At 38.6% G+C, this 23,406-nt stretch overlaps 1 protein-coding gene across 1 annotated transcript in view; it reads right to left on the bottom strand.

Moving 5' to 3' along the window:
• Positions 1-23,406, bottom strand: part of zfhx3 (zinc finger homeobox 3) — a 222,154-nt gene that overhangs the window by 141,113 nt on the left and 57,635 nt on the right. Inside the window, exon 4 of the mRNA XM_023332816.1 lies at positions 11,280-11,622. The gene's annotated coding sequence lies outside the window, so the exon portion shown is untranslated. The remainder of the gene's footprint in view (positions 1-11,279; positions 11,623-23,406) is intronic.

Raw genomic sequence — 23,406 nt, 5'->3', positions numbered from 1 at the left:
TATCTAGATATTCCCTGAGAACGAACCTAAAAACTCGCACTGTTTAAGAAATCATAACTGGATTAAGAAAAATACCTGATGTGTGTGTGTGCGTGTGTGTGTGTGTGTGTGTGTGTTTCATATTTGTGCTGGATAGAAATTCTTTCCGGTGTGTTTTTATTTTAAGGCTGTACCGGTTGAAGACCTCCGTGATGTTCTGCTTGAGAAGGATGGCTGATGAAATAAATAGACTATATTTTATGTTCTCCAAGGCCCTTTGACTTAAAGGTTAGAAAGGTTATGAAACCTTTCCACCCTCCCGGGATGCGGCGTTTCTACGGATCCGATAGCATATATTCCTTTGAAGAGACTCAAACTTCTTACATTGTAGCCTATATGGCCAGGACCCAACACCCCCCCACACCTCCCTCACCCACCCTCTACCCCACCTTTTTCCATCACAATCTCCCTTTTTCCCTCACCCTTCCTCCCTCACTGTCGTCTCCTCTCTCTCCCTGCTGCTAAAATATATGGTGTGCTGTAACACGGCATTTCCTCGGCAGTCCACAAGCAGCGACAGCCACTGATACCTGTTTTTAAGCAACGCAACATCTGCTGTATAGAATGCTACCCCCCCTCCTCAGAAATAAAACTAAATAAATAAATCGCTCAAACTGTTTGCATTTTTTTGTTCTCCTCCCAGTCGCCGCATGTGTGAGAGGCAGACTGCAGGAATCTCGAGGATTTGCGACGCATCTGCTCTCTCGGGAAGAAGGAGATTGTAAAAATGAATAGGTCGAAAATAGCGTGCTAGTGGAGTTAAAGGGGGCTACCAGATAATAAAAGAGTCTGGTGTAATTTGAGGCTTGCATGGAGGCAGCTTTCAGCCAGTCGCTCGCTCAAAGCCCTGCAACAATGCAAACTTCAGTTTACAAATTAATGCAGAGGCCTGATTGACATTACTCCATCAGTGGCCATATTGAGCACGGTGCGGGCTAAATCAAAAAAGGGAGCTGCCAGACGGAGGCCTTCATGCTTTTAGGGCCTATGCTTGAGTGAAAAGAGAAGAGGGGGTGTGTGTGGGGGGGTGGGGGCTGACAGGGTCTGGGGGCTTTTGTGTTGCCAGCATTCAATTGCGCCTCTCAGTGGGAAGGATAACTGTCCACGTGCCAGCCTCAATAGGCATGCATCGATGAGTGGCATTACAAATTCAACGCAACCTGTGGCTATGACAGCCCGTGGATGTGACAAAGAAAGCCAGAGTGGCTTGAAATGCAAAGTGCTGCGTGGAGGCGAGGGCGCGTGGAAGTGGTTGACCATCACCAGAGCTGCCAGAAACAAAAACAGCGCATTCAGACGGAGGGCCAAGCCCCATATAATCGCTCCTTGAAGAGATGGGAGGGGGGGGGGGGGCTGTCGCAAGCAAGACGCACGTGCACGACTTGTCAGAAACATTTATTTTAATGTTTTCAAATTGAATTACAAGTTATTCTCTGCAGTGAGCCGCGGGCGCGCGCGCGCACGCACGCGAGCGTGCACGAGCGCGCGCAATCCCAGACAAAGCACAAAAGGAAACAGAGGAAATGAGCAGGGTTGAAAGTATTTAAAGATAAAAGCTGTGTTCGAGAAAAAGTCATATAACTTTATAAAGAGATAACGACTAATATATTTCGAAGGATTTGGGGGGATTTAAGATGTTCATAGGCTGTAATATTAACGACTGCACGGTGTGAGTTGTATGTTGAGGCTGTGGTAAACACAGATGAAAAGGGCATCACAGTTTCTTTAGAATACACAGTGAGTGAGATTATGCTCTGAAAATATTTAAATTGGGAGAGAATGAGAACTCTGTACCTGATTTTAAAAACAATATATATATATATATATATTTTTTTTTTGGTGGGTTGAAGAAAACATTTATAAGCATGTTACATTCAGTAGGGCTAATAACAGGATGCTGGAACACTTTAACGCCTCACTTTTGCTTCTCTTAGAGATGCAAGAAAAAGGCGTCGCGCATTATTCTATTTCAATAAAGTTAGTGCGCACTTTCACTATAGCATCTTCAAGTACACGCAGCTCTTATTTCCATGCTGATTTGATTCATCCTATATATATATATATATATATATATATATATATATATATATATATATATATATATATATATATATATATATATATATATATATATATATATATATATATATATATATATATATAGTTCCCTATCGTCTAAAGCAGTTAAGACAGCACCGTTTACCCCCACATCACACATGGGAGCATTGCGTCCGGCTCTCCCTGTGTCTGGGGTGGATAGGGCAGCACAGCCAGGTGCAATGGGAGCGCCCTCTTATGTTCAGCCTGACCACTGGGATCAAGCAGAGCATCAACTGTTTCACAGCAAGTCAGGCGCCTGCGGACCAACTGGTCTCTGCCAGAGCGCACCTTTACCTTTACCTGCCAACACTGTGCTGCGGTTCAAACCGCATCCAAAAGGATCTCACATTTATGTAAAACGTCACTCGGGTTGCCTGATAATAGAAGTTGAAGAGGCGATCGTTTTGGGAAGTTCAATGCTGTTTAAATTCGCATTTTTTTCCCCCAAAGAGGTGTGTAGAAGTTTCTGAAACTATTCTAATTAGTAAAGAGCATGTTTTAGTGGAGGAATGAGGTGTGGCAAGGGTCCAGCTTTGATTAAACATGAACTTAAACGAAATAGGTGGGACTAAACTGCAAACATGACAGCAGCCGATCCAGAAATTAAAAATAATATTATTAAAAATAAAAACACAATTAGGTTTGTCATTATTTTATTTTTTATGAACAAACTTTTGTGGTATAAATAAAATGTACGTCAGGTGATGCAACGTCCAGCATCATGTTTCTAAGCCGGTCCCTGGTGGATAGGGGAGACGTCGCTTTAACAAACCTGAGTTTTTATTATTTTAAAGGTATTTCTTCAGTCTTATTCTCTCATACATCCCTTTACATCCATAGATATATATTTTATTCTTTTTTGATCTTCACGTTGTGCTCAGGTGGGTGGTTAGCAGAGAACCTTTCTGAGAGGATACAATGTACAATGTTGTGAATTTTTACATTTGGCCAAATGTTGCTTTTTCTGTATTAATAGTTTTTGTCCGTACTATTCTGAATGTTTTTATCAGACCCTTTCAATCATTTGCTAATTTCTGATTATGTTACAAATGCACAGCCTTTCTTGTTTGCTTTTTTTTGGTATTTTTTTGTCTTCTACTGTTTATATTTTCCTAATCTGTTTGAATTGTAATTTGTTTACCTGTGTCGTATCTTTGTGAATAAGATACTTTTGTTTCCTATGATGACTTCATCTGTTCCCAGTTTATTCAGATGCACTTTGATGCTGATGCTGCCTTTGCTAAATATTGTTGAAATAAAATGTTCATATTAAAATTTTTTTTTGAAAATTGACACATCGTCTGACCGATTGCTTCATTTCTTGACAATTTTGATATAGAAATGTGAAGTTCGTTCTTAGAAGCTACAGCAACTATAAGCAAAACAGCACATAAAAGGCAAACCTAACACCAGATCTATGAAATAGAAAAAACAAAACAAAAAAAAAACACATGCGGCTGGTGTTTCTGATTTTTGAGTTTGGAGCAGAATAAATGTGGACCGGCCGTCTGGTCAGTCTGCTTCATTTACATGAGAAACAAGAAGCCATATCAATTCTCCTCTCTCATGCATTTACTCGCCCTGTCAGTACTACCTTATTAAAGATCCTATGCATTATTCAAAAAACACATTTAACATTTTTTTTCCTTCGGAAATAGATCTGTTAAGCCTTAATTCTCCTGTCAATATTTAGAAAATATCGCTGATGTTTTTTCTGTCTTTAGTTGATTGTGCAGATCGTTTCATCCAGATCACAGCGATTTACACCAATAAACATTAAAAACACGTAAAGATTGCCACAAAGCAGCGAACATAACTGTCTGTCTGTCTCCCCCTGTCTGTCTGAATCCATCCTCTCTCTCCCCCAATGTGGGTGTGTGTGTGTGTGTGTGTGCCTGTGGATGAGTATGGTATGCTCAGTGCGTGTATGTGACTGCATGGTTAAAGTATTTTAAAGGTCTGGTATATAATGTAAAATAAAATAAAATAATACATTTACAAATCCAAATATAAAAGCAAAAATACGACAAACTTAAATTTTGAAAAATCCTAGGCACCCTTGCATCCTCTATTTTTTTAACACGTTTTTTAATGGCATTGTATTTGTTTTCCAAGAAAAACATGAAAAACTGAAATATCGACAGACATGACGAAAATAAGAAATGTTAAAAATATGTACTTTTAAAAGATCGATGTCATTTTTACGTGTACGTTCATTAAGTAACGTCAGAAATGATTAGGTGATATTTGTGCACATTTTTCTAACTGTTTTAAATGCATAAGGCTGCAGGTAACAGACAGATTTTAGTACCTTGAAAGTGTTGAAGATGAAATTCCAAAAACTCGAATAGAAAATAAATAGCTATAAATAAAAAGACACAAGCAAAGCTCGTTTTGAAGATGTTTTTTTTTTCCCTACATTTTTTTTGACAGTTTATCAGCGTTCAATGTTAAACTTCTTCTCAATAAAAGTTATGCTGAAATTATTTTTAAGCAGCAGTAACTGACAAAAAAGTGGAAAAATGGAGTAGAGAGCTTCAAATAATGCTCGTTTCAGGTCGGGTGATACGGTGAATAATGGAGAAATCCTCGAAGCTGCTGTCACAGTCTCCGGGTGAGACCCGTGGGGTTTTACGCGCTTTAGAGCGGCTCACTGAAACAGAGGGATCCCAAATCAGAGCCATATGAACACTCCAGGCAGCAGCCATGCACCCGCTGATGGTAAAACCATCCAAACAGGACGAGAGGGAGAATCGCAGACCTCTGCGAGGCCAAGCCTCTCTAAATGCCACTTCGTGCTCGCTGAATATGCACGGAAACGTAATAAACTTGCAGACCTGATATTCCCGATGTCAAGAAGAGCACACACACACACACAGAAGAAGAAAAGAAAACAAAAGGAGAAAGAATGAAAAGGGGGGAAAACGCGACGAGATGAAAGATGACAGGTAGAAGCGACACAGAAGGCAAGTAGATCTAAGATTTTCCCCTGAGGTCAAATCCAAATCCTAGCCATAATGTATGGATGATGTCATCTGTCTTGTTTGGACCAAACAACAATGAATGATGTTTTTTTTTGTTGGTTTGTTGGTTTGTTTTGGTTTTTAAATAACTATTAATAATTCATTAAACAAAATAACAATAAATGACATGTGGCGCAGAGGAAGGAAATCATTTTGAACGGAATTTGAAAAAAAAGAAAAAGAAAACAACACCCAAATCTGATTGCCCGTAAATAGATAATTCTAATAAAATGATAATTACAAATAATGAGGAATACTAACCTAATCAAGACAGTAAGAAAATCCAGAATGAGGATGACCTCAGTAGCTTCAAATACTATCTAATTTCAGTATTTCTGTTTGCTTGCACGTCAGAATTCACTCACTGGGTTTCTTTGCTAAAAAAGGAAACAAAGGAAATACAGACATTACAATTCCTTGTTGTAAAACAGTCCACAGCAGCTCATTTGAAGCTTTGTGGGATCAAACCTTCAGACAGCGTGGGAGCCCACCTCCCCACTTATGTGACTGTAACTGAGGTACGTTTAACCTCTGTAAGCTCTCAAACTCTAAACTTTGTTCAGGTTGCCGGTAAGCCCCACTGATATTTGCTGTGTGTGGCAAGCTGTGGAAGGGTGGAGGTCATAGAGCTTTGCTTGTCCATCAACTGCTTTGGCCTCTGAACTTGAAATACCTTAGTAGAGGTGAGCCCGCCCCCCTCAGTGTAGCCTTCAGTGTTCCTGCAACCAATAAAACCAAGTGCCTGGTAGAGCTGTTTCCTTTTTAAGGTGTTAGCTTGTAAAGAAGGTTAACAGTACAGGTGTTTACTTTTGCATGACAGGTACACCACCGAAGGTTGAGCGACGATCATAAAATCAAGAGGTCTGCAGCACTCCATAAAATGCTAACTTTCATGCTAGAGTTGGTTATAAACACTGAGACATAAACAGAAAGTGAAGTCAAACCTCATAAGCTCAGTTCTTAAATAGAAACATATCCTAAGAGGCCTCGCATATTAGAAATAGCTGTAAGGCAGCCTGCTATCACAACTTACATGTCATAGAAGTTTGCAATGCGGATGACCTTGAAGTCATGGAAAAAAAAATTCTTATTTTGTGATTATTATTATTATTATTTATTTATTTATTTAAAAAAAAATTTTAACCATAAAAGATTCCATAGCAACAGCTATTTGGTTACTTTAACACCTGCATACAAATTATGGCATTGGTGTGGATTACACCATGTTAGATGAATATAACAAAAAGCTAAATATGGCCACATCAACATTTTGATCATATATAAACCAAAGCTTGACCATCTAAACAAGCCGTTGCTTCTGTTTATAACAGAAAAAACATGTCAACATAAAAAAAAACTGTTTTTCTGATCCAAAAGGTCACGCCTTCCCCCGGGTCAAATGACCAGCAGTGACTTCATATTCTCTTTCACATCTGACAGGATTACATGTGTGCACAGAATCATACATTTCTTCACTTCAGGAAAGCTCAGTTTATATACACATCTTGAACCTGTTTTATAACTCTAATAATTTCATGCAGGACTATTGGAAGCCTGTTACCAGTGCATGATGTATTAATGTTCAAGGGGATTCTTTTAGGCAGGTATTTATGGAGACTTTTTGACATTTTAGCAAAATTGTACCTTCTAAGAGTGTTGACAAGCTTTTAATTTTATACTTATTTTAGGTTTCAACCACAGACTTAAATATATTTCACTGGAATTTTATTTGATAGACCAACATAAGCTGGTGCATAATTGTGAAGTGAACGAGAAATAATACATGGAAGTCTAAGAAAAAATACGAAAACAATAAGAATCTTATAAGTACAGAATATGTGATTAGTGTCCTCGAATCAGCACTTTGTAGAACCTTGTTTTTGGTGCATTCCAGATTCAGATCTTTTGGGTGATAGTTCGACCCAATTGGCAAATCTAGAAGAAGAAGAATTTGTTCAGTTTTTATTGCCAGTCAGCTCAGTCTCAGTCAGATTTGATGGAGAGTCTATGAAGATCAAATTTCAAGCTTTGTTATGAATTCTTAACTGGATATCGGTCTGGGGTTTGACTTAATGTATAGATGAAAAATGTATGCATCGGATCATAACACTGTTGTAAGGTGACATCCCAGTCTCAAGTCTTTTGCAGTGCCTGACATACTTTCTTACAGGATTACTCTTCATTAAGCTTCATCCATTATCCCATCTCCTTTGACCAACGTCCTAGTCTATGCTGAAGATCATCCCCACTGCAAAATAAAGCCATGTTTCACTGTGGTCTGAGCTTGGATGATGCACAGGGCTAGCTTTATGCCAATCATAACCTTTTTGCATGTAAGACAAGGTTTGATTTGGGTCTGCTCTGACCAGAGAACCTTCATTTACATTTGTTTTTTCTCCTTCATGACTTGTGGACATTTTCAACAATGGGATTCGTTTTGCCACTCAAAAGTCAGTTTTATGCTGTACTCTAGTAATGATCATTTCTACAGACTCCAACTTTCTTCCTGAGACAGAATTGACAAAAAGGAACAAAATAGTCAGAAATATCCTAATTAAAATCTTCAGGTTGGTGTATTTTGGGGATGTATTTGTTTAGCTGAAAGAAGTGATTAACAGAAAATAATAATTATGCCTATGCTTTTCTTTGATGAATAAAAACAAGCCTGACTGAAATTTGATGGTACTATTCATGAAAACTATTGCATGAAAAATGATATTGTATTGTCAGAGAGGCTTTATTAACAATCCTAAATGTATTACTTTTAGTGCTTCAGCCCACATCAATTTACAAAGACAGATTGGAGTACAAATCCAAATCATCTTGTTTTTTTCTTCAGGCTACCACAAAGTGTCTGAGCTATACTGATGATGTGGAGTTATGAGCCATATTCTGGCAGGTTCTGAGCATTTTGAACATTCATGTGAGTTACAACAACTGTATCAACCTGCGTTTATTCCACCTTTTGATGTCAGGCTTCTTACTACCTGCAAATACAAGTCTGCAAGAGGGAAGGCCGAGGGAAACAGGAAACAGCTTTTTACAGGTCCTGTTCAGAAATGCAAATGTATATAGCATGGGCACCACTGTCCAATTACATATGTCTTTCATGTATAAAATCATGCATGCCTTTTTTTCTGAACAGAGAAGGCTCGCAGAAGGGGAGAAACCCTGGCTGCAGAAGAACAGTGAAAATAAGGTCGAGTGTCGGAGCCCTGGAGCCCTCTTTCAGCACGCAGGAAGGCGGGAGGGATGATGCTTCCCCCCAGATGGAAATCCATTTTTTCTCCTGGATTCGGCTTTATTATCATTCCCCTCCTTGGAAGGCAGCTGATCTGTTTGATCTTAATTCAGATTTTATTGAAAATTATTTCCAGATTGCGACAGTGACGATTTCTGCGTTAATAAATAATTTTTTTTATTGTTTGTATGTTTTTATATAACATGTTTTCATAATAAAATAAAACACAGACTTATCTTTGTTTGCTTGTCCTTATTCTCATTATCAAAACAAGTGTGTTTAGATCCTTAAATCCAAGTGACTCATCTCCTGCTGGTTTTGCCATATTTTCTTCCATTGTTAAAATATTCTTCCTTGATTTCATGAACCAATTTCTCTTATTATCAGACATAATTTCAAGTGAAGAACAATCTCCTCTTTGTGTCATCGATAAACAGTTTTACCTTTTGAATGAAGGATATCTGATATTGTTTGAGTCAAAGTCACTGCAGAGAAATGAAAACATGTTTTCAAAAACAAAATTATTTGGTACAGTGCCAATAACTTGGATCCAGGCCTTGAATGTCAACAGAGAGATGTATTGGCAAACTAAAATCAGAAGTTAGGTGTCTATGCATCAGAAAATTGACATTTTTCATATCAAACTCACAAACGTACCAAAAACTCTTTCAATAAACACACAAACATACAATGCGAGCTTGTGGTCACAATTTAACAGCAAAAACTCCACTTTGGATTTTCTAAGATTTTAAACATTTAAATATGACAGCATACACACTTCTTTCAGGATGAAAACATGAAAGCGCATAGTTTGTAAATGTTACTTTGAGGTCATTTTGAAGCTGATTTTTAATAAGTTCAGATTATTTTCAAAAGGTCCATAGTGCACAACACATAAGGCTTTGCAGACAGCACTTCATTTCACATCAACTATATGTAACTGCATACATTAGCCACATGTTGGCATGTGCACCTTCCCTGTTTCTGATGGGATCATGGTAACTGTCTCCTCTCAATCAAGTAATATTTATGGAATATGTGCAAAAAATGCATGTATTTTAAAAAATAAATCTGAACAGCAGGATGTTACACTGGTAAAGAGATAAGCAAAGTAGTGGTTGGTTAATGTGACTTAATGTCTGGTTTGCAGAGAAACTGCTAAAATGATCTCACAGATCCTGTCATAACGTGAACAAACAAAGATGCTCAGAAAACACATCCTTCAAGAAGGTTGCTGTTGAATTTTGCCTCATTTCATGGCTTTCTTTCTTCTCCCTTTTAACAAACAATTCTATATTTTAAGTATTGCTAACAGACAGAAAATATCACGCATCTGACTCAGAACAGCTCTGTCCACACAGCACCATGTCAAATTTAGTGAAATGGATGAACAGACTCAGCCTTCCCCTCTCACACACTCACACACACGCAAACATATTACATTTTGTTCTGTATGTCTATTGTAATAGATATATAAATATACACACACAGAAGTATCCCAATAAATTCAAATGTCATTGAAAGATTGACTTGAAACTTGCTGAAAATATTATTACATAAGATCAATAAAAAATAAGTGTTTTTTACATTGAAATGTCAACTGAAAGGTATGTCTATGTATTGTACAATACAGACTCTGAGATACATGTTTTTATTTTTAATTTTACTACATAAATGCAGCTTTACATGGAGACTATCAATCTGTGACTCAGCCGAGGTGTTAAAGAAGCCCAGGTAGCTTTAAGAGACAGTGGCTTAATAAAACACAACGGGCCGACTAGGCAGAAGACATGGGTCACCAAATCATCACTGACTAGTGAAATTCACACTGGACCACAAGCAGTACATCAGTCCAAATCTCACTCTTTCTCCAGACCCTAGGACCTTGTTTATAAATGAAAATCTAAATTTGAATAAATCTGAAATGCTAATTTGAGATTAGTGAGAAAAGGCCCTGTCCTTTTTCCACCTTACCTATATTTCACTAACACTAACACAGTCTCTGGTTAACATGTGGTCAGACACACGGCATGTGACAGGTTAAACATAGAGCTTGAGTACCTTTTCCTTTCACATTTTTCCTTCCACTCAACTTTCTATTCACTTGCTTGGATAAAGTCAACTCCGGTCGCAGTGACCTTTCATGGCTTGTGGTTCTTGTGGAGATTGTCAGCGACTGTGTGCTGGAAAACTATCACATTAGCAGTTGCAACTTATTTAATTTTTAGTAAATATTTGTTTGGTTTTCATTAGCAGTAGCCAATTATCATCAAACTCAACAGAAACAAAATTATTCCTCTGCAGACTTTAAACTCTTCACAATATTTTTGCTCAAACTTCACTGTAAAACAGTTTTGTTTCAAATCAGCTGCTTGGGAGATGTAGTGAGCTATTAGTGAGATTTTCAATTTTCCTATGAACTGCCTCGATGTTTACACACCCACAGCATGATTGTGAGGTTAATTTGATGGTGATAAAATATGTGATAGAAAACCTGTGAAAACCGTGGCTTTGTTCTGTCGTCATAGATATGTGTGACTGAAACTGAGAAGATGATTAATGCAAAAGTGACTGCATAAAGCAATGCTTCCTATAACATATTGCTGAAGCTAATAAAGTTGCCAATATGAGTCCTAAGCTTCTAACCTGCAGTGCGCATGCATGGAAGGAAATTTCTACATGTTCAGAACCTCTAATCCAAGAGCAACAAGCAGAAAACAGGGCATGGAAATGGGATATTTCTCAGCCAGACATTGCTTCGCACCAAATCCAAAAACAAACTAACCATGTGGGGAGCAAGTTAGCTTCAAAGACCATAAAATGTTAAAGACCTCAGTTACAGGTCTGTATAAGCAGTGGGGTCTTCACAGCCTTACCTGATGGAGGTTTTTGCTCTGAGTGTCCCCTTTCTGACTGTGTCTCCAATTCGGGTGTTTGTTTGAAGTCAGCATGCAGAAAGGTCACGCCCTCTTGGTCTCAGCACGCTTCTTGTGGACATGGATGGCCAACCACTGTTACTAATATTGCGATGGTTCCTCTTTGTATGCAGAAAAATGAATGAAAAGCGTAAAGCTATTGTTTCGGTGCCTGGGCACCTGAAGTTGTTTTGGTGAGATACTCCTAGAATTCCAGGTATTTCCAGGGTTTTCCAAAGCTATGTGGTTTGGGATTTAGGGACTCCCAGGTCACACGAACAGCATATCAAGATGACACCATCGCCTAGAGTAAGAAGAGAAGAGAAAGAAAAACCTTACTTAGGAAGATTTTTCAACACACTTGGAAAACATTACAACAAAGGAAAACAAAAGTTCCATGGCAGTCCTCTGTAAGCTCCGCAGTTTCTGTGCCTCATCCCGGAAATATGAGCACATAATAAATGTCTTTCAGGGGAGGCAAACCAGAGCAGTATGATTTCCATCAAGACTTCAAAATTAATCATCTGTTTTCAGAGTCAACAAAATTAATCTATAATTATTTGTATGCTACCACTGCTGGACAGCCTCGCATGATTTCAAGATTATATTTAATAGCAAATGAACTGCTGTGAGTAATTTCTTTTCTCATACCACTGAAGACTTTTCAGATGAAAAATGAAAAGAAGATTTGCAGAGAAACTTAATTTCCCTGTAACTGGAACAAGTCGTGTTCCTGTAATAGCATATATAATTGCCTGTACTGCAGAGGATCTCCAGCACATGACAACAAAGTCTCATAAACAATACTTATTTATTCAACTGTCAATTCCAGCAATAATAATAAAAAAATGTGTCTTAAAAAAAGGCTTTGAAAACCACGAGGGCCTGGTTTGTGAAGCTGGGTAAATATGCTTGTCATATGTTCCAATAGTTCCACAGTGACTGAGAGTTAGTTTGGGAATATGGCTGGGATCGGCAGACAGCTTGTGATAACTGAATTGCTCTTTTGAAGCTACATCCATTTGGAAGCACTGTGCAATGGTTTTTACCTCTGTGGTTAGGCTGGAGTTAAAGCCTGTGTTTAATTGTTCCCATGAGTTCTTAGTGTGGCGCTGATAAGGAGCTCTGGGAGCAACATTTAAAACTGCAGCTGAAAAATAACTTGAGTGTCTCTGGCTGCAGGTCTGATAGAGTGACGACAGAGTATCCACAAAGCGAAGACAAACTAAGATCGGTGAAAAGGGGAGAAAAACAACAGGCCGACAGCAGCGGAGGTCGAGTGTGACTGTAAGCTACACGCAGCTAAAATGTTTTATTTGTTTTTTGTTCGTTTTTTTCCTGACTTCAGCTTCTTAGAATCCAATTGAAATATCAATTTCAATAATGTTTCTTTCAAGCTATTTTAAATAAGGGGGGGCATAGTGTCTCACTTGCTAATCAATAACTAAATTATTTTTATGACACTGTTTTGTCAGCAGTTACAGCAGAAGAAGAGCAGCGCTGTTAATTTGTCATCCCTGCCTTCGTGTCTCTCGTGCTCCATCCAAGGCCACGACTTCCAAGGTTTGTTGGGTGAGACCTGTGGGAGTGTGTGTGTCGGATCAATAGCCCACCCACAGCAGAGCCGCGGGCGATCCCTGACCTGGGGTATTGATTAGGCCCGGCTCAGCTGCCAATAGCAATGTGCTGGATGTGACACCGGGCTAAAACAGGAGCTGAGGAAGGGGGATTCTGAATTGCCAGTGGCAGCCCCACAGCACACCGCAGATAAAAGTCAATTCCACTTAACCAAATCACTGACAACTAAATAGTTAGATACAAGAATGCACAGAGTGTGTGATGGCAGCAGCTGGGTGGCTTTGGGGATTTCCCTTTTCCATGACCTGTATCGAAAGAGCACAAATGGCCAGAAGAGGCGCATGTTTGTTTGTCCTTTAATGTGGTCACAGCTCCGTCTCTTGGTTACACCTGCATCATCTATACATTGATTCCTGTAGACTGAGCATTCATCAGGTGTTTAGCATTGACCTATGTTCACTGATATTTAAGGAATTTGTAGCACTTCATCACAAAAAAACCCCTCATGTGGCAGCTTAGCTTTTCTAAATGAACAAAACATCAGACTTTTAAAAGCAGCTATAGTTATGAGTTTTACTGTGGAGTTTTCCTGTGCCTGCACACTCTGATGTAAAGCAGCTCCATTGCAATCGTCAGACTCCTTTCGATCCATTTTGCTCCCAGTCATTACGAGCCAATATTAGAGTAGTTTACATGTCACTTTACCGGTACTTTGCCTCATGAATGTAATTCTGTGGCTAGTGATTCTGCGTGCATTCAGCACGTATCTATGACTCCATATCTCTCCTGGTAATTGCTGAGTGACAGAAAGGCAATACTGACCACTTCATTATAAGACAGCTAGACTAACTGGACAGTGGCCTCTTGGCTCTGGGTCACTCAGGCCAGACTGACCTTATCTGCCCAGGTCGTCAGGGGTCAGTCACCCTGGAAGTGTTAGGACTTTACTAAGGTTACCGTTAGTGGCATACGAGGTCAGCTGACCCGGGTGAATTGTTCCTATCAGGTATTGATTGCAGTTTGTCTGCTTCGGCTGAGGTTAGACTAATCTCCCAACACCAGGGTCTCAGGGGCAAAGACTTCAGGGTAAAGTTAAGCATTGGAACTAACAGCAGTGATAGTGCAGCTTGTGGATACAAGTGAACATAAGAGGGTCCACCAGAGGAGCTGTGGGGATTTGGGATTTGAGAAGAGTGAGATGTAGCAGCAAGACAGAGACAGTGATTGTTCATTCTTAAAAAAATGTTGTATATGGGCCATCAAACTTTGTGCAGGGCAGTTTTTTTCCACAGCAAACTGAACACTTGGAGTCAGATTTGTACCACTTACTACTTTGTAAGGTCTTGTCTTCATTTTTTTTTTTACTTTGACATAATATCTACTCTATACAGCAGCTTATAGGACATAAACCACACATTTTATTCTGGCAAATTTATTCTAATGCAAAACTGCCAGAAAATCAGACCATTCAACTTAAAAACCAGAGCACACCTGGACCACTTACTACATCTAAAAATCACAATGAACATGACAAAAAGGAAGATGGAACAATAGAACAGCATTGCACCAAGGCATGGCTCATCCTATTTTCTGAGGAATATTTAAATAGAGATCAAAATCAATGTTCTTCATTATTTCTCCACATTTTCTGTTCCACTAATAAAATAAAGAAACAGATAGAGATTGTTTTATTAAATAGATAATACACATTTTATAGCGAAAAGCCACTTTGCTAAAATATCTGGGTTTATTTTAGAACAATGTAAAGCAACACTGTAAAGCAATGGATGGAGTTCTAATCACATAGATTTTAATGTAATATCAGGTTGGGATTCAGGTTTTGGCAGATGTCTATTTGGAAATTATTCAAAATAACAAATTGTTAAATTTTAAACAGTTGTAACTGTTGTTTAACAATCTGTTGTTACAGAGTACAAAACATAATTGCTTAAAAATTCTGTATTTAGCAAATAATATTCTTCAGATTGTTTTAGAATGCATTTTTTTTCTTTCAGCTTTTGTTGATGTTTGCATCCAATATTTTTAAGTTAAATGCAGAAGGCACTAATCAGTCATTGTTCAAACAGAGCTAACTTCAAAAGTTGGCATCTCTTCTTTGAGCCTGCCATCTCCTTTACTACAACATAGGGAGACAAATATATGAGATTGTTAGTCAGTAACTATGTGTGTATTTGTGTGTGTTTGTGCCCGTTAGTGTCTGTGCAAGCCCCTTTATGTACATACTAAAGCATCTCTGTTGCTCGTTAACTCTCGTCTCTCTGCAACTGCTTGCCACCGTACATATTAAATCACATTAATGGCAGATGAGCTCTTGCTCTGGAGAGACAGGCGTCTATTTGAAACTGCGTTTTATTGCACTTTGTTCCGTTTAATCAAAAAAATGCTATGTGAAGAGATAACCCGGTTTTAAAAAATCTCAGATAAACAGCAGCGATTGCATCTTTAAATAATAAATGACCCTCTGCCTCTTAGAGACGGGAATATGACTGAAAATAATTGAAGACAACAATGTCCTATAAGAGTACCGCTCCTGCAGTGCTGATTCAGAATCCCTCATAACTTCAAACGCTCAGTCATAAAGTATGGATAATCTGCAAAAGAAAAGGCAGGCGTGGTTGTTTACAATTTCTTTCTAATTAAGGCTACAGGATGGGGTATACTGTGTTAAAGTTGATGTCTGTTTGTAAGACTTTGCCAAAAACCCTGTAACTGTTGGCAAATTAGGGGTGGAATGGAAAAACGAAACAAACAACGACGCTCTAATATGATTTTCAGTCATGGAATAAATATTTTACAATGTGTCTACATTTGACACACTTTTAGTCAAGAACAAAGGATTCCTGAGGAACAAATTGCACAAACTGAAACTTGAGATAATAACCTCTTTGACCTGCATTAATTCAGCATGTAACTGTGTACATGATTTCTCCTCAATTTCTATGGAGCTTTTGTTTTAAGCTGAAAAAAAACTTCTGTTGGTAGGTATGGAAGGGGCATGCTGAAACAGATCAAGAAGGACTAGTCAAAACAAGATAGCTAGTCTTTGAATTGTTCATTAAAAAGGATAAACCAGCTAAAAAAAAAAAGCAGTGATGCCTTATTACTGTTGCTTTTTGACTCTCATTAGACTGCGCACAAAGCTGCAGAGTAACACGGCTCCTAAAACAACAGCTATGGTGTTCACAAAATACATAGACCATCTACCTTAACAGACGCAGTTATGAGAGTAGAGAAAATGAAGCAAATAACATGCAGATGAAAGTTTTTATGTCTTCTTTTTTTTTGTCCGTGAACAGGCAAGCAGTCTGCTGTGTGTCTGAGAGGGATAAGGTAGTGCTTGATGATTAATCACTGGACATAATAACACTTCTCACCACGAGCTCACAGTCCAGCTGATTCTGTGATATGATTGAGGCCGATTAGAAAAGAGAAATAATCATTCCTGACAGTGCATTCATGGCACACTTTAATGACATCTTCTGATTGGACCTAGTGGAGAAGATAATGCAGGCTTTCTTTGGAGTGCCTTCTAAGATTATTTCTTTAACTTCATGAAAAATGGGGAGGGGGCATGGGCCTGGATGCTGCTGATTTGAGGATTAAGATAAGATGACCTTTCACATTATGTTACTATGTATAAAAGATGAAGTTTACAGTTTTTTTTATAACATTAGAGCTTATCAATGGCCAGAGCCTCCATGAAGCCCCTTTGAACATCACAATGGTTTTTGTAGGTTGGTGTACAACAGGCTTCTACCCCCCATTGTGGGATTACTGTGCCTATGTGTATGTGTGTGTGCAGAAAGGGCTGTGTTGTGGACACGCATGGTTGCTTTTTCAGACTATATTGAAAAACTAATCTTGTGTAAAAAACTTTATTCTCCCTCTTTTATAATCACTCTGGACAAATAATTATAGGCTTATTAGTAACTCACAGTTTTCCATCCGATCCTTTGATTCAAGTACTTTTCCAGACTAAAAATAGTCTGGAAAAGGTACCTTTTAGGACAATTTTTAAAGCCTAAATACAAATGGGTTTAGACATCAATTGTCTAAATCCACTTAGCATATCTTGGTTGCAGAGGCCTAGTGACTGTCTCCAGTTGTCAGTGGGCAAGAGGCAAAAAACGCCCCGACAGGTCTTGTGTCCATCACCAAGGGCAATTTAGAGAAACCCATCGCCCCACTATGCAAGTTTTTGAATAGTAGTAGTAGGTTTTGCACAGGGAAAAGATGCAAAGCCCCCTGGACTAATCACAGGCCGAAATTCAAACCTGGCACCTTTTTACTGCAAGGAAACAAATGTGCTACCACAAAGGCCAAAGTGAAATTTAAATGGGAAAAATGTTTAATAGATAAACAGATTCTATATTTTTGCCAGATGTTTCAAAACTACTAAGCTTGTAATTTAAAAGAAAATAAATAAATATCAGACTGAGATGGCTTGTCAGAACATTAGTATTTTATTATTTCTATACATAAAATGAATGATCTAATACTAATAAATAGGTGTCCATCAGGATTTTTGTCTTTTACTCTCCTGGTGAGACACAAACAGGGAAAGCAGATATTACTTTCACACTTCTGTTGAATATCAGCATCTGAGGATGCAAAAAAAAGAAAAAAAGAAAAACTGGCACTGGGAGGCAAAGTGTCATTTGTTTTATATTCAAACTAGCATGTTTAAAACATTTTCTTGAATCCTGTAAGTCACTCAACTGTCAGTTACAAACACTATCACTTGTTTCAATCTCAAAACAAGTCCAACTGTGTTTGAAGCAAGTCAAATGATCTCACCCAGAGGGCTGGTTTGTTTTCTCTTGTCTTGTGTTAAAGTAAACTGCACTAAATAACTTAATTCTAATAAATTCTGCACTGTTGCAAGCGCTGAGAGTGAATGAGACTATTGGGATCATAAATCTTCAGCAGGATCAAACTCTCAATTGGGCCAGAATGAAGAACCATAGGCTTTCACTGGCATCAGACTATAGTGGCCAACTTCTTCAGGCTCCTTTCATGTGGGAGGCATTGCGCCTACCCCCTATAACTTACAGCCCGGCTCTGCAGGGACTTATTTTTATAACCCCCATTATTTTCAATCATAAATATTCAAATCCAGATCTTAAATCCATAGCTTAGTGAGGAGAATAGCCAAAAACAACATGCGGCTCTTCAGCTTCCTCCAGCTCTCACTCTTCTATAGAAACTCATTATAAAGATTAATACTGAAATCAAACAGAATGCTGAGGCAAGTCGGCAGGCCCCCGGTCAAAATAATGCACACGTATGAAAAGACTTTGAAAGGGTATTTTTTGGTCAAACATCGCTGGCTGTTTTGTTCTTTATTTGTTTGAGAGTTTTTTGACAGATTCTGCATTTCCTTTATTTGCACTGTGAATTAATATTTGTGGTTTGAATATTAATCCTGATTCACGAGTGGATTAGTCCTCTATTGTCCCCTGAGTGCTGAGCCCCAAATAAAGGCACTGACATGGAGAAGAAATCTACACCTCTGTGCCCCACAAACAAAGGCCTCTGCACCGACAGATAACACATGTCCCTGAAACTGAGACTCCCCTTCAGTCCCCCCTTCGACTGTCCCCACATCCAAGATCCTCTATCTCCCTTTTCCACCATTCTTTCCCGTCATCGCTCCCTTCCTCTTTTCCTCCCTCTCTCCGTTCAGAAAAAAAAACTTTGCCATGGTAGATTTGCAAGGCAATTGTGCCCTTAAACCGTGCCTCTCTCCCAGCTTATACCATGCATTTTCCAGAGTTTATCAAAGAATACAATAGGGTTATGCTTTCACCATTATTCTCCAGGCAAGAACAGTAATTTAAATGCACCAGTACTACTGAGGCAGGGTGCAGCCCTGCTGTCTCACTATGGAAAAGAGAGAGATGAAAATGTGTTACAAAAAAAGCGCTCTGCATTACTTTGTTGACCTTTCCTGTTCTCATAGTTTACAAACAGCTGTGAAGCTCCTTCCTCTGGGCTCTTTGTACATCAGAGACTGGGACTGATGGAGGCATGCCATGCTTAAATCAACTGCTTTTTCTAACTTACTTCCATTGTGGTTTGGAACAACATAACCGAACAAACGCACACTACACTATATTCTGCCACCAGAGCTGTTGGAAAAGAAAAAGAGGGAACACATACTAAAACAGACACAGCATTCTGCAAGCGGGCATGTCTTTAGCAGACTGTGAGGCAGAAAAGAGAAATCTAAAAACACCCATCCCCCAGTAGAGATGAGTTTATTGTGAATTTTGTACGCGTCCTCACTGCAACTTCAAAACTATTCTCTTGCACCAAAACACAAATATTACAGAAGCTAACTGCTGACGTACGCACCAATTAACACGTAAGTGGCAGCCATACACGTAGAATGCTTCAAAAACGTACACACGCGTCTCTTCTGCCATTGTGAAACTAAACAGGAAGATACATGCTCAACAGTGGCTCTTGTGTGATTGGTGGTCCAGCGGAGTGAGTCCCTTATTTTGGTCAAGAAAAATAAGAATCTTTTCAGTTTTTCAGTTTTCAGTAACTTCTTTACACATAAATAGCCCATTAATTAGAATAGAATAGAATAGAATAGAACAGAATTCAACGTTATTGTCATTGCACTGTCACAAGTACAAACAACTGATGAATTAGGCATCAATAGCAACTCAAATAGCAAGTTCAGTGTTACCAGCCATTTTATTCATTTATTTTACAGTTCTGACAGTGTACACTGCACACAGTGTAGGAGAAGGCCAACTCAAAATTGGCAGGAGAAGTAAAAAAGCAATAGAAAACTCATTGACACTTAACTTTTTCTCTCAGTATCATGAGTGTAGCTCCTCTACTGGCCATGCCACTCAGATCGTTGAGCTTCATCACCCATATGAAAAGTCACTGCTGGCTTTGAGGATGAGTGCCATTTAAAAAAAATATTGGCAAACTAAAAGGAAGAAAATGCAGAGGATGAGAAGGAAACTGTAGGGGAAAGTAAAGAAAGTGTTTCTGAGTATCGAGGAAAACAAAAAAAAAACGAACGGAAGCCTGGAAACAAAGGAGGAGTGCAGAACAGGGACAGGATCTCCTGGTCAAACTGATGAGAACAGGCAGCCATAGTGATGTCATTATGTTGTTAATCAATCTCCTGATGTCTGCGTGTCTGGATGGGGAGATACTCACAGTCTAGAAGGGGTTAATGAGAAATCGATAAGAAGGATGTGCTTATGAGCAGGACATGGGGAGGAAGGGGGCAAGGAGGAGGAGATAGGAACAATGTTTCCTGTGATAGCAGAAGACTTCACAGATGTTATCTGTCATTCACAACGTTCTGGTGACCAGGTGTTTGGGCTCAATGTGGTGAAGTGGATATGCATGCAAGTGGGAGATCAATACAGGGCAAGTGGGATGGTAATACTCACAACTACTCTGCCAACACGCTGATGTCTTCACAACACAAAATAATAGAATACTTGCATGCAGCTAGCCATGTAACCCATTTACTGATATTCTTATTGACTTCAAAAACCTTTACAGCTGAGAATTTTTTTTATTTATATAGATTATATGCTTGACCTGCATCGGCAAGACATGGATTTGTCTATTACAGGGAACAAAAGGAGGAGTGGATTTGAAAGCAAAGGTAAAATGAATGCAGCAGACATTAGCTAGGGTATTTCTGAAGGCCTGGGGGCATTTAAAGGGGTGGGTGTTGGGTTGGAAGGGGGGAACCCAGACCAGGTCCCAGGGCAGCAAGGCTCTTTGTAGTTGGAGCATTCTGAACAAGCCAGAGGCTTACTGCTCTAACCCCAACCACTCAGAGAGCCTGTTTGGGGAAATTACACCACAGCGTAATAATTAATCAAGTAAACACCAAACTGCTTTGATTTGGATTACATTAACATATTATCAATAATGCATAAATCAAATACAAATAAACACCTCCGCATAATGGCATGTTTAAATAGCTAAAATTTATAACTAAACTGGAAAAGCTCATCTTCCTCAAACAACACGGAAACCCACAGCAGAGTACAGAGGAAGCAGCAGATGCTTTTTTTGTGGTTTCAGAAGCCCCATTTTTTTGGCACTTAAACTGCCTGGGCTCATCAGCTTCCTTTTTCATCACAGCATCATCCATTTTAAGCTTTTACCAGGAGGCAAAAAAAATTATGAAGTCATTTATTTACTCTTAACAATGGCAGAATGCATCAGGCAGAATAAATAAACACTGATGAGGCACCGAAAACACAATGCACAATAATTTGTGCAAAGCTACTCCAGGTTTGATTCCAAAAGTAGCAAAGCAGATTGGAGAAAAGGAGTTAGTCACTTTTATCATTGGCAGAGGAGGGGAATCAGCTCTGCTTTTGTGTTTTCACTTAAATGCATGTTCTGTTTTTCACAGATAAGTTGTGTTGTTTAAAAAAGCATCCGTTCTCGTCTTATGCTTTGTTCACTGGGGGAACTTTATGCCCAGGGATTTTCGAAACACAATTCATCAAAGTGGAACGTCGGTCTCTCTCCTTTTTTTTCTGAATTCCTAATCCTTTTTGCTGCAGATGAGAGATTTGCTGTTCAGACTCATTAAGATTAAAGCATTTTGCTAGAGTTATTTAAGAATGCAAAGTTCCATGTGAGACCTCTCAGAGTTCAAAACAGAAGAAAATCCTATTGACACGCTCGGTGCACTTGGGGCTGATCTTACCCTATATTTCTATATTTGGTGTCAGTGATTGAGTGATAGCATGTGGAATGTGTTTTTCCTGATGCAGTATGGTTTAGAGTTGTGATCACTTTTTCTTCACATGGTTAAAAGACTGGTGTTACAGCATATCAAGAAATGAAAAAATATTTATGTTATGAAAACTACCAAAATGTTCTATCATATAGTGAGGTATGTGGGGTTTTTTTTCAAATAAGAAACAATGTCAGTAACACAGCACTGCCCCTCCCTGACCTGTTGCTTCCTATGTGGATCAGCTGGCTAAAAGAAGGCGACTGTTTTTGCCTCACTTAAAAGAACAACAAATAAATGTTTTTGAAACATTTTAAGTTTAAAAAAAATCTATGCTGAATTGGATTAGAATCTATATCGATACCTTTTGGTTCGCTGTGATCTTGTCACTATAAAAAAGCAGGCGGATAAAAACATAAATATTCAGTTCAGTAAAAACATGAACACTACCACTGAATTCAGTAGGTGTTAATTATTTGCTTAATATTTTCCTTCAGAAACAAAATAATAAATTAATACTATAGATATTATAAAAATAATAAGTAGTAACCCATATATATTTTAATTTAGGATCCATTGTTGATTTTCTGTCTTCATTCTCTTGCTTCATTGACATGAATGTGATTTTATTTTTATTTCAGAATAAGCCTGGCTATGCTTATGAAAATTCAATTAGGCCAGGTTAATAATTTTCTTCTCTACTTTTACTCTTTAAATTAAATACAGAAATTACTACCATTTTTGTTCTGTTTTTAATGACTTTGTTCATTCCTCCAGATATAAAAATACATCTTATGGTATACAGAGAGTAAAATAGTTCTTGAACATGTCAAAGTTTTTGGAAATTTGTTTCTAATATTTCTATTGACATGAACTTTATACTGGGTTTTAGTAACAGCCCGAGAAATTCACACATACAAAAACAACAACAAAAAAAAATCAGGGGGCGTGCTGTGGTGGCGCAGGGGGTTAGCACGCCCCACGTTTGGAGGCCTTAGTCCTCGACGCGGACGTCGCAGGTTCGACTCCTGGTCCCAACGACCTTTGCCGCATGTCATCCCCCCTCTCCTCACCCTCCTTCCTGTCTGCCTACTGTAGAAAAAATACGAGCCACTAGTGCCGCAAAAACTCTTCGGAGAAAAAAAAACAAATCAATAATTTAACTTAATTTCAAAGAAGGGGAATGAGACCTGGGATAAGTATTGAGCACATTAGGGAAATAATGTACAAAAAGACAACTAGTCAATATTTAGAAAATCTTTCAATATTTAGAAAGTATTCAAGGTTTTCTGGTTTAATATTATCATGGCCTGTAAAAACGTCTCTCATTTCCAAAGTATTGCTCAGAGTGGTACAGCTGGTAAAAGCAAAGAGGCCTTCACAAAACTGTCTTACTGTTGCAAATCACACTAATGGCAATGGTTACCAAAGCATTTCTTAACTTCCGAATGTTCTAGCGTGTGCCACTGAATCCATAATTCAAAATTGGAAAGAACATAATTTCACCATAAACCAGTCATGACCAGGTGCCCCTCACAAGATTTCTTGGAGAAGAGTAAAAAATAAAAATCAAAAGAGCTATCTAGCAGCCAAGGAGCTTTCACAGACAGCTCAAGAAAGACTTGGGAATAGCAGGAACAGCTTTTCCCCGTGAAAATGATAAGTAATTCCTTTAACAGTAATGGCCTTCATGCAAACTCACTACAGAAGATCTTGCTGAAGTAAAAACATGATTAAAGGTTAACA

The sequence above is a fragment of the Xiphophorus maculatus genome, chromosome 4, assembly GCF_002775205.1.
Source record: "Xiphophorus maculatus strain JP 163 A chromosome 4, X_maculatus-5.0-male, whole genome shotgun sequence".
Taxonomy (NCBI): Eukaryota; Metazoa; Chordata; class Actinopteri; order Cyprinodontiformes; family Poeciliidae; genus Xiphophorus; species Xiphophorus maculatus.
Note: the sequence above shows the minus strand (reverse complement) of the source record. Positions and strands in the feature narration are given on the sequence as shown.